The sequence below is a fragment of the Pinus tabuliformis genome, chromosome 3_1, assembly GCF_031772625.1.
Source record: "Pinus tabuliformis cultivar Carrire ecotype Pingquan chromosome 3_1, CPIR1, whole genome shotgun sequence".
NCBI lineage: Eukaryota > Viridiplantae > Streptophyta > Pinopsida > Pinales > Pinaceae > Pinus > Pinus tabuliformis.
The window spans coordinates 309287700-309299860 of record NC_142301.1 but is presented as its reverse complement, the minus strand read 5'-3'; the positions used below and the strand labels follow the sequence as shown (position 1 = coordinate 309299860).

Sequence of the window (12161 nt, the reverse complement as noted above, 5' to 3'; positions counted from 1 at the left end):
AGTGAGCATGTTTAAAACCATTGTCGTGCCTTCTATTGTTCAAGGGAAAACCTTTATCTTTTGTTTCCTCCATCAAACCATCAAGTATATCCTATCATCATGCCCTCTGTCACTTTTACCCAATGCTCCAAATATTCCTCAAAAAATAATCATTCTTGTCCTGTTTCGTGTCCATTGATGTAGGACACATTATTGCCTACCTTTCAACAGGTCTCTTCCAAATAACTTCAACACTCTATCTAGGAAGAAGACCAAGAAACACTTCAGTGCCTTGGTGTTATAGACATTTTTGGGCACTGCAACCCCAAGCATAAAATGTCCATAAACCAAGGGCTCCTAAGTCCCTAAAAGTTTTGTTCCAACCTGTTGAAGCCCTGAAAATCGGGTCGACAACAAGGGGGATACCCACCCGGTGCGGACCTTGGTTGGCAGCTCCTTATCCGTTTGGTATAGCGGATCCGACTGGGGATAATGGGACCAATTTCCCAATTTAAGGGTGTGTGTGTGTGTAGAGTTGGATGATGCTGATCTAAGAGTACTTAAAGCTAATTTAATTCAAACTTCTAAACTAACTCTATGCTATTGTAATCTAATGAGAAACAACACATCTAATCTATGCTAACTCGGGGTGTATTTCTTCTATTATGCGATCTAAAGAGATTTCAAACAATAACTGGTAATAAAGATCATTCAACTATCATAAGAATAGAAATCAATTAAGATAAACCACTTTGCAAAAAAATTTAGGCAAAACAGTTGTGAACAACATATCACATAATAAGTTATTCATATATCAAACATAAATGAATGACTCCACCGTACAAAAGTGCCAAATGGTAACTCACACATTCATGCAGAAACATATAAACAACTAAAAACTGTATATCACTTCAAGAATATAAACAGAAACGGTCAAGAGATAAAAGTACCATTTATGACTGGTTCCACTCATAAGCTTCAAGCAACAATGATTTATCTCTCCTTGCTCTAACATCTACTAAGAGTACAGAAGTGCAACATCAGTAGCAGATATCAAATGCAAACCTTAATAAATCTCGATCCATCCATTCATCAAAACCTCCTCTGAGGGTGCAGAAGTGCATGTTCTGAGGACAAGTTTTAGACAAATTTATGGACCCTTCTCTAAATGCATGAGAAGGGTTAAAATACTACTTCCTAATTCTAATAATAGTGTATTTACAAAATTTAGGATGCAGTTTTCAAATGACCGTCCTTTTTCTAATCTAATTTTAAAGAAAAAACAAAATTCTAAAATAAGGCTACTTTTGAACTTGGTCTTTAAAGCTGCAAGTGTTCATCATGGGCTTGAGGAGAGTCGGCTGGCTGACTTCTGCACTGAGCTGGGCTGCGAAAACAGAATCTATGAGAGCTGGCACTACTTTTTTGGCCGCGTTTATGATGCATTTCACAGTCATCCATTGACTATGCGGCTTGACCAAGTATGCCCAGTAACACTCCCAATTTAACTTGTTTAATGCTTGGATCGCCTTTCCCTTTTCCTGCGCCTTCTGCTTCCATTCTGTTTCCAGTCGTAGTTTATTTGGTAGGTACCCTGGGGTGGTCTCTTCGATTAAATTGGCCCTATGTAAATTCTCATTTACACAGTCGATAAGAATGCTTGCTTGTGTGGCCGTTGTCTCCGCTGCTTGTTCCGCCTGCCTGATTTGATCGTCCCATTTATTAAAGAGCAATTCTTTATGATTCTCGTTTATTCTGGGTGCATTTGCTCTTTTCCCTTCATCTTCATCCTGCCAAGATAAGTATTCCGTCACTCATCTGTCACTCTGATCATAGTCACTCCGCAAGTCCACCACCTGATTGGTGATTTTATTGCTCAGCTCGCAATAGTGACTCCACTGTGATATCTTACGTCCTAACTCTTCTTGTTGCTACATTAGTTGCTCATTTAAGCCAATAGATTCTGAAATAAATTCCGCAAGCTTAGGCTCATCTTTATGCATTTCTTGTAAAGTTTGCAATTGTTTTCCTTTCTCGTCTAGACTTCTTTGATAGCCTATTTGCATTTGCTGAAAGTCTTCCTGCAACTTCTCGAGCTATTTGGAAGCTTCAATATTAGCATTGGCTTGTTGCAACTGTCGTTGTAGTAGCTGTATTTGATCTTCTTGTTCTTTCAACAGTTGCTGAACTTCTGATGCCTTGTCAATAGTTGCAAGAGCATATGCTCCTGCGATCTGAGACAACTTAGTGAGATTTTCAGTTGGGTTATTATTGGGGTCTTTCCATAAGACGTCCAAATGTTCAGCATCTTGTGACAGTGTATTTTCTAGTTTTCTCTTCTTCCTCTGTCTCCTTACAACTGCTTTATGTTGGGGACTATAGAATACATCCAGTGGGGGAATTTCTTCTACATTAAGTAGAAGCTCAGAAGGTTGAGCGATAGGAATGTGCTCCGTTTCTGTGACGTTGCTGACTATGGTCGAAACCACTTCTTGTGCTACCTGTGTATTGTTCACAGGTGTTCTTGGGGCTTGCCCTTCAAGATTGATCAGCTCATTGAAGGTTTCCCATTCTTTGTCCAGTTCTGTTGTGACGAGTGGTGCTTCAATGACAGGAGGGGGGACATCTCTTGGCGGGGAGGCGATAACTTGCTGTTGCGACATTGCACTTGACTGAGCCGTATCTTTAGCTGTTTCTTCGTTTTTTCCTTGGTCGCTTCCAGACCCTTTAGAATGTTCAGGCACTCCTTGCGCAGTGTTAGATTTAGATCTGGAAGTGCTAGAGTTTCCACTGAGGCTAACGCTTGGAGTTGGTTCTCTGGCAGGCAGTCGCAGCTTCTCTAGAGGAACACTGGCCAGCCTTCTTTCCCTGTATAACATGAATCTTTGGAGGTCATCTGGAGACAACTTCGACTGAGCTTCCCGTAAAATTTCCTGGAGTGAGCTTCTACTCTGAAATAAATCATCAAACAAATCTTTCTTTCCAACGAATACTTTTATTTTGACGTTCGTTGTGAAATCTTGGGCAATATCATTTGGGTCGAATGGCCTTGTTGGGAATTTAAATAATTGTAGACACGTCACATTCTCCACTTCGGTGAAAGTTTGTCCTACATCGAACAATGAAAAGGCCCCACAAGCTACAGGAAACTGAGGCCATATGGCCTTCTTTTTGTCTTTTAGGTCTTTGGTCAAGCCGCCTTCTGAACAGGTTTGATAAGCAATTTCCCGAGCCAAAAGTTTATCGGGGATATAGAGAGGCAGGACATGAGGAGGTATAGTGCTTCCAAACACTCTAATATAGGTGAACCATTCTTCCCCGAACCATCTTGCGATGGGGATGATGTCTATCTGTGCCTCGGGTGAGCACCTCGGGGGGTCTTCATCATACATCATTCTATACAAGGGTAAGATAAGCCCGTGACAAATTTGGTAGAAGTGTGGGACGAACTGAGAATCCCATAACACCTTATGATAAACATGGATAGGTAATGGGTCTTGGGTAGTCCATTTCCAACCCATAGTGGGAAATTTAGACACATAACAAATAGAATCCATAACATATGCGGACAGATAAAAAGGAGGATAGATCCTTTGAGACAAGGATCTTTTAGACCGGTAATTGATAGCAGCCGTGTATAGATTATCAGAAAAGATCTTGGCCCAATCCATAATATCGGCATTTGTGACAGCATCTATTAATGGTAGCCATTCAGACAAAAACTTATTGATATCCGGCATCCCAAATAATCTACAAAGCATGGCCGCAGCAAAACAATACAGAGAGGTGAGGGAACCAGTGTTGTACATACTGTTTTTGTCCTTTTTGAGCGGCTCCTCTTTTCTGGACCAATCTTTGGTGGTCTCTGCTAGGTTTGGGTTCTCTGCCACAAATTTCTTAACGAATTGTGCATTGTAAGTCACCTGCAGTTCAGGAAGATGATACATAAGCTTTAAATCTTACGCAGCGAATGATCCGATGAGCCCATGTCCTTGAACCTTGAATTGTTTGTTGTTCATCTCTGCATTGTTAAGTATCCACTTGATCATATCCGTATATGGTAGAATTTTGGGCCTTTCTGCTATCCGGTGAAGAAATGAACATGCTATCTCCTCTAAGGACGCCTTAGAAGAGCTTTGTGAGCCCGCGACAGCAGCAACCTTCATTATTCTAGGATTTTCTTCTTCAAGCAGCCTGTACATGCTTTCCCATGTCGATATCCCTGCGTCTCTGTTACAGGCTGTGTCTGTATACAAAGGCACCATCTCCTTCGTCTTTTCCTTCGCCTCAGAGCTTTGAGCTTTATTTTTCTTTCCCATTTCTTCCTGTGTTTGGCTTTGAATCGTCTTAGCTCTTCGTTTCTGCAGATTACGAGTGAAATGGAAATGACTGATCAAGAAAGGTGATGGGAGAGTTTTAAATGCAACAGATATATCAAATATGCCACCTTACGTGAAGTAATTCTTTACAAAAGCACGCGTCTTCATTTCATTTAATAACTGACAACTAATTCCTTTACTATCATTAAAAGCGCATGATCTTGAGTCAGATTATGGTAAGTGGCTTTTCTTTGAATGGCGTGCCCGAAGGATTCGTGATGAAGTGATTTATGATTTGCTTACGTAACATCGCAGATCGCGCCATCGCAAATCGCACCATCGCAGATCGCGCGAATATAATATCGCAGCGATCGCAACATCGCAGGTCGCAGAAGTTTAATGTTTGCCGAATATTGCCAGCTCATTTCTGCGATATGCGATCTTGCGATCGGTGTTATCGTAGATCGGTAAATCTTAAAGTTTTTTCCTTATGAGTATTACTTTATTGCGATGCGATATTATGCTTAACACGAGAGTCTTGCGCATACTGATATTATAGAGAAATGGAGGCATTTCCTATCTTTTTTGCAACGCGGTTTTAAAGATATTTCCCTTATCGTAGACTTAGGTTAAAAATATTCAAAAGACCTTTCTAAGCTTACGATGGTAACCTTATTTTGAAGAAAGGAAACTCTTGCTTTTTTCTTTAAAATTTAACTAAGGGTCCCCATTCATTTAGTATTTTGGACAACACTTAAATGAATAAGTGGGGGGGTGTTGTTGGGCACAACACAACCCCTAAAGGAACAAGGTCAATTGATTACAACTTCTCCCAGAAGTTCTCCATGAAAAACTACTCATAACTGGTCAAAACAGGATCATTTCACCTGCTCCATAGGCAAAGTGTGTTGCATCTCACCTAAGTACACTCAGTGGGTGCGTTGCATTTCAAAAAGCCCTTCTATGGGGTGCGATGGGCGAGAAGAGACAAATGGCAGTGTCAATCCGCGAGGTGGAGAAGCATGGAATCTTCCAGAAACTTCTCCTGTGACACTTGCCTTTCTGAATTCGACCAAGGATGAGTAAGAGATCATCAATCTCCAAGTGGAAGCAAGAACTATCAGAGGGAAGACACTAATCAAATCACAAGCTGACTCATCTCCCTTACATATATCTATATATGGATCCCTCATCCCAGAGATCCAGAGGCTCGAATTTTGCATCTTATAAGGAATTGCTGTTGGTTTCTTGAGGCAACATCATAGTGTTGGGTGATCTAAGCTTTGCATGAGGTGAAGAAGGGCTTACTTGCTGAGAGGATGATGCTGGGTCAGAACAACTGGTTGTAACTCTCTTGGCTCTTTCTTGATTATCAATAAAGCTATTCAAGTTTTCCTCCATACTCTTGTGTAATCTATGTTTTGTGCATTTGTATGGTCAATTTACATATGATCCTAGATTGTTTATGATAATAGATCCATGCTCTTGTATAGTGTTATGCTGCTTTGATTCTACAGGTACTCTGTAAAGCTGGGTATACAAGGAAGCAAGTAGCAAAGGACTATCAGAAGAGAGAGGAATTGAGCAAGGAACCAAGCGTAAGACAGAGGTTGGTCTCCTTTATTCTTCTCTCATCTATCTTTCATAAAGGAAAACGAAAGTAGTTTTACTTTGTTTGTTTCTAAGGTAGCTACCACACCTTAGTGGGATTAGCAGTTCTGCATAGACACTTTTCCTTGTAACAAAATGGCGACTCTACTAGGGAGCGACTAGGTTGTTTGTTTATCTACATTTGTTTACTTTATAAACTTACAGACGGAGCCTGAAGTTGAGCCAGGTAGCTTTCAAACTACATTTGCTATGCAAATGGAAAGTAGATAAATGCCGCTTCAGTCAATCTCCAGGTTTTGTTTATGAATTAAACAACTGATTTACAAACTCTCTAATTGCCCTTGTGGTGGCTCTAGTAACCTCCTTAGATCTACCCCTGTTGTTGATTTACTGATTACCACTTGCTCGGCCAAAATCCCTGAACTGAACTGCAAACTGTGACCTGGAACCCAAGCAAAGTCTCGTCCCTTGCCCAACGCACTCTCTGTTCTATGAATCTGAAATTCAGTGCACTTCCCAAGTGTAGTAGGTGCGCTGCATTTCAAATTCACTGTGTTACAGGTGCGCTGATCAGACTAGGCATTTTCCTAAATTTTGTTTTCTGTGTTCACTCTTTCCAGATCTATTCAAGAATTTTGCTGCCTGTAGTCAATACACCTCTATTTGAAACCCCTTTCCTTGCTGATATTCCGCCTCCATTGTGCAAAGAACTGTAAATGTTTTTGTGTATTTGTTAAGTCATTTTCAGTTCTCCTTTGCAAAAAAGTAACGTAATTGTACTGTCGTTTCTTGATTTGAAAGTGTCGCAAGTGTCATTTTCAGTCATAGAAGAGAGTCTGATTGCTCTTGATAGTCAATTACCCTGTTACTATTGTATTTGATATGAATTAGTAGTTTTTCTAGTGTCGAAAGCAAGTCTTCATTTCCAAATCGCAAAGTGTTGTCATTGTCTTCATTTTGATTTTGAAAAGAAACTTGTTAGTAATTGTCGCTTTGAAAAGTAATTCAGATTTGCGCGTTAGCTTTCTTTTTATCATTCACATATTAAGAAGGCTGAAAACAAATACATGCATGTGCATTTGCATTTAGACTGTTTGATTGGTTTGATTTAGGACGATGCATATAGTGTGTGTTCTTTGCTCTTTGTTGAAAGAATTTTGTCTTTCTTTCCTTAGTAGCTAGGATTTTCATTGCACAAAGAAGATAAAAGATTGTTTATCATCTTAGATTGGATTTTAGGAATTGTACATCTACATCACGTGGTGAACCTGAAAGGAAAATTTCTTAAGCAAGATCAACTATAAAATAAATTTAATGAATCTAACAACGCTTTGGAACCTAACGCACAACATCTAGAAGTCTAGGCTAGAGACGTATTCCGACGTCGTAAAGCCTGGTAACTGTTGTTCTCACTGTTGGTTGGGTGATTCCTCCACTTTGAGACGATAAGTGCTAGTACAGACTTGTGCTCCCACATACCGTCGAGTATATTTTGGGAGACCACAATAGGCTTAATCCTTTATCCATAGGAAGCCGTGTCTGCCGCCCTATTGATCGCAATGCACTGAACACAGCATTCGGGAAGATTGACTGCCGTACCGTAAAAAGTATTCTGCAGTTTTGCGATTGGTTTGGTAATCCCTCTGCCTAGATTTCCAGAGCAGTCCCTTTCGTTCCTTTTCAGACTCCTTAATGGAAAAGGTCCATCTGAGCACTTGTCACTTCAGGCTCATTAAAAATCGAAGGCGACTAGAGTCATCTTTTGTTTTTTCTCGACTCTTTAAAATTGAAAAAACAAGTTGTGTCAAAGCGTCTAAAATTCATCTAATTCGGAAACATACGTCCCCTTGATTTTTAGTTGATAGAGTAATCAGCAATCGTGGAAGAAAGTCAATTGAAACCCCGTCGTTCGCGGAGGCTTATGAGTCAACCGTCTTTGTCTCCGGAATCGAAACTATTACGGACGAAGCGAACTCGTTTAACCGGTTCCAAATCTCCTGATAAAGTTAGAACAAGTGTTCCAACAACATCAGAGACTCTAGTTACTCCAAACATTTCTGGTATCCCTACCTTTACAGAAGAAGTTCAGTGGCCACCGAAGGACAGTAGTACTGATCCTAGTCTGAGGGTAAACACTTGTATTACTGAACCAGTTCCATATACAACCGGTTCAGGGAGTGTTGTTCCCCAAACATCGGTCGTTGCAGATTCCATACCTTCTTCGGCACCAGAAATATTTTATGGACCTGACGGCCTACCTCTTCCACCTGGTCTAATTGCTATAGAAGAGATTGTGGAGGATCCTCCATCTAGTACTCCATCGAAATTTGGAGTCGGGATCACTCTGTATCCTTCTTCATCAGAAATTAGTCTACCGCCACTGGAAGCTCCTGTAGAATCGCTAGGTAATCTTTTGGATAGACTAGAAATGTCTGAACAACCATCAACATCTAGGACTGCGTCATCCGACACAGCGAAGACAGAACTTCCTGCTATCACTCCAACAATGTTCGCCGGTATACCATCTATCCCAACTAGCTCTCAATCGCTAGAAGGAGCCCACTCAGGGGTTATTTCGACAGTATGGTCCGTTCCTGTTTGTTCATCCAGAATAGTATCCAGAAACTCTTATGTTGATTCTCAACAAATTGATCCTTTGGGATGTCAATTTGGGTAGTCCGGTCCTCAAGGGCAAACCATTCCTTTAAGTACCAGATTACTGCCGTATGGGGGGTAGTATACCCTTTCATTGTCCCCTCCGGGAGGACAGCCATACGGGAGTTCACAACAAAATTCAGGTTATGCTGGAATTACATCTAGAGATTGGGTACCGATACTACCTCAACAACCAAGAGTTGTATATTCGATGCAACAATGTTTACCTATGTCAAATATACCAACTACGCTAGCTATTGTGACGGTGTCGCAAGTACAAGCGCTGCCTGTTGTATGCCAACCTCAGGTTTCTCATGTTGTAATGCAATAGCCTCTTGACCCTGCGACTGATGAAAATGAGATCTTGGGGAAAGCCCAAAATCCATTTTCATTAAAAATCGTGAACCTGGGCCTATGGGTTATGGCCCACAAGCCTAAACGGAAGCGTTTTAAACTTAAAACCCTTTAAATTATCGAGGTGGATCTTCCATAAATTTGAGCCATCCATACATGCATGCTAAGTATTAAGATCTTACGGCCACATGGTAATACATAACAATATATGGATTTAAAAATATATGGGCGCCTCTGTATACGTTGGCAAATCCGCCGATCCACCCAACTCCATCAATGCCGACGTAATTCTCCACTGCTCCGATTCATAAAAAAATTCAACGTTCATGGCTCCGCTCCGATCGAACTCTCCAGAGCCGATCCACATCAAAGCTGATTTATAACTGATCGCATCAGTTTCTATTGAATATATAGGAGTCTCTCTGGTTCCGTCATTTAAATCCTGCCGGTGTCTTCTACCATATTGCTATTCTGAATGGCTCCTTTGATGGATCCAGCACTGTTGAATGGAGCAGAGGCCATGCCCTCATCAACGCTTTCTGACGGTGCTGTAACACATAGGACCCATAAGACAATTCCGTCTCGTCTTTCACCAGAGTCTTGTCCACATCAGTCAGGCTGTACAGTCTCTCACGGACTCCATTGGAAACCTCTGTAACGGACTCTTTAAATACGTTGTAACTCGCCATCATTCGCATTATTCTCTGCAGATTATGAGCAGAAGAACAAGAATCTGGAGATTGAGTTTGCAACTGTGATAAAATCTGTGATGCAGAAAGCGGGGTGTTGGCACCATTCTGCCATATGATGTCTGCCACGTTTCGTTCAGCTACTGCATTGAGAGCCATGGGAACGCTCAGCATGTTGACCAGCTTCATCATGGCCAGTCTCCCCTGCCACTCATCATCTTCCATTTTATCTACCGATGACAAGATTCATTCATCGCAATTAACATTAAATTAGATCGCCATCGATCCTGAAATGATTGATCGATGGTCGATCAACAAACTTGCAACACAAAATTAACGTAATTATAAAACACACATGAATGTATGCAACAAACACTAAACCAGGTTTCATATATTACACAGAACAGATACAGGCTAAGGTCTTCCAGCCTTAGAAACGAGCTCATGCTCGGCTACATCTTGCTCACACCCAAATGTCTCACTAATCAGATCTCTCACGCTCTCAAATCTCTGTCTTATATACATACAAGAAGTGTTAGATTGGAAGGATCGATAAGATCCGATCCTTATTTTCCTCCAATAGAACGCTCCATAACTGATGCACGACTGTTAATAATAGTAAGTCTTCTTGAGACATATCCGCTTGTCAAGCGGAAAGAGTCGATAGTGCGGACACAACCAACCTCCCTAGGAGCCTAAGACTCTCTAGTGACAAACAAGACAAACAAGAGCAATCCTTCTCTAAACATGCATTTACCATACAAGAAATCAAGTGTTTAGATCCTACCTGTAGTCCAACGCTGTTGCAGCAGTCCAGCCTCGCCGATCCGGATGAGCTCCTCCTTCACTTCGAAACCTGCATTCACTAACAATCAAATGATTAAATAGCACTTGATAATCTCATAAAACAAAACATATTTAACATATAGACCAAGGAGTACATGAAACAACTCATAAATAATAAGTTATTGAGAAGAATGGACTCATTTGCATTAATAGGAAACAAAAGGAACAATTACAACCTGAGCCTTGGTGTTGTGCAAGTCCCTCCCAGGGTCCATCAAGAGTCCTCCTTTACTTTGACAAAGCTCACCCACTTCCAAATAGAACAAGCAAAGATGGTAATCTCTCCTCACAAGCTTCTAAATGGGAGTCCTAATTCCAGCAGCAACTACCCTTAGAAATGTTTAGCTTTCAACCTCCCCTCCTTCTGGCCCAATGCCTGTATTTATAGTGCTCAAGAGGAAGTTAATCAGGTCCACCATCAATGGGATAATCCCCTCTTTGGATGGGATAGCTCCTCTCTTGATGGGATAAGTTCCTCTTTCATAGGGGTACATGAACCATCTGGAGGCGCTCAATACATGTCGAACAACCTTCTAGAATGCTCTAGAAGTGACCACAAGTAACTTTTTAAAGATGAAACTCGCGCCTTTTGACCTTTACAGGGGTACGCACCTGCCCCTTTACATACAGAGCGTACAAGTACGCAGCTTTTGTGAACATTAGGTGCGTATACGCAGGTAAGGCCGAGAGAATCTGCGTACCCAGAGATAAACACATTTACTAAGACTTTCTCTCTTTTTAGAGTTTGACATGGAGAGCAGAGGCATAAGACTTGCCCAAGAGGATAGCATGACTGTTGATAGAGCCATACTAACTGTAAATAGCCATGGTGACATTTTTTAGTGTAACAGATTGCCCCCTAAAGTGCGAAGCCTGTAGTAGATTAGGGTTTTGTATTATCTAGGAAGGGTGAAGCGCTTTATCATTTCAAGGATTATCTCATGGAGAGCCTGGTCAGAACCTGCAATTTTCAACACAAAATACATGTATAAGATTACATCATCGCTGAGGTAGGCATTCCCATACTCAGATCAAAACTTTAACTAACAGACTAACTACTTTGATACAGGAATGATCTTGCAGTACATCATAATCATAGACTTGCGTAGACACAGTATGGACGCAGCCATCTGTTTATAATTGGTCTACTATATAATGAATACAAAACTCCTCGCAGCCTGGATGGTGGGAACTAGATCCAGGGTCTTCATTTCTACTTCCCGAATTGGTACGATTCTAGCCATGCGAATAAATGAGTTGATGTCGAACATGGTAGAAACCACTTGATTACCAGTCGATGATGTAAACTGTTAACAAGTGTGAGAGAAACCACTAGTAATGTCAATGGTTCTCAAAGTACCCAGTACAATCCATGAGATGTGAATGAATGAGTTGATGTCGAACATTTCACGGAATCCTTCGATCGAAAGTCAATGATGTAAACTGACGTCAAAGGTGAGAAACCTGCCATTGATGCATGTAGACTTCAAGGTACTGATGATTTCTAAGTTGCTGTAAGAAACCATTGTTCAAGTTGAAGAAACGTTGCTGTAAGGATTGACTCAGGGATGGTCAAATGGATGACAAGTATTTTGCAGATGAAAGTTTATTTGCAGAGACCTCTTGAACACATAACGACACGACAGAGGGTTTGGTTACGATTGACCCAAAGTTAATACCCGGAAATGGTTGAAGACTTTCAAAGTGG

The 12161-nt window shown here is 41.0% G+C and overlaps 1 pseudogene; it reads right to left on the bottom strand.

Annotated features, from left to right (window-relative positions):
- Positions 1-9373: 9373 nt before the first annotated feature.
- LOC149187022 (nicotinate N-methyltransferase 1 pseudogene) lies at positions 9374-9832 on the bottom strand (annotated as a pseudogene).
- Positions 9833-12161: the final 2329 nt, after the last annotated feature.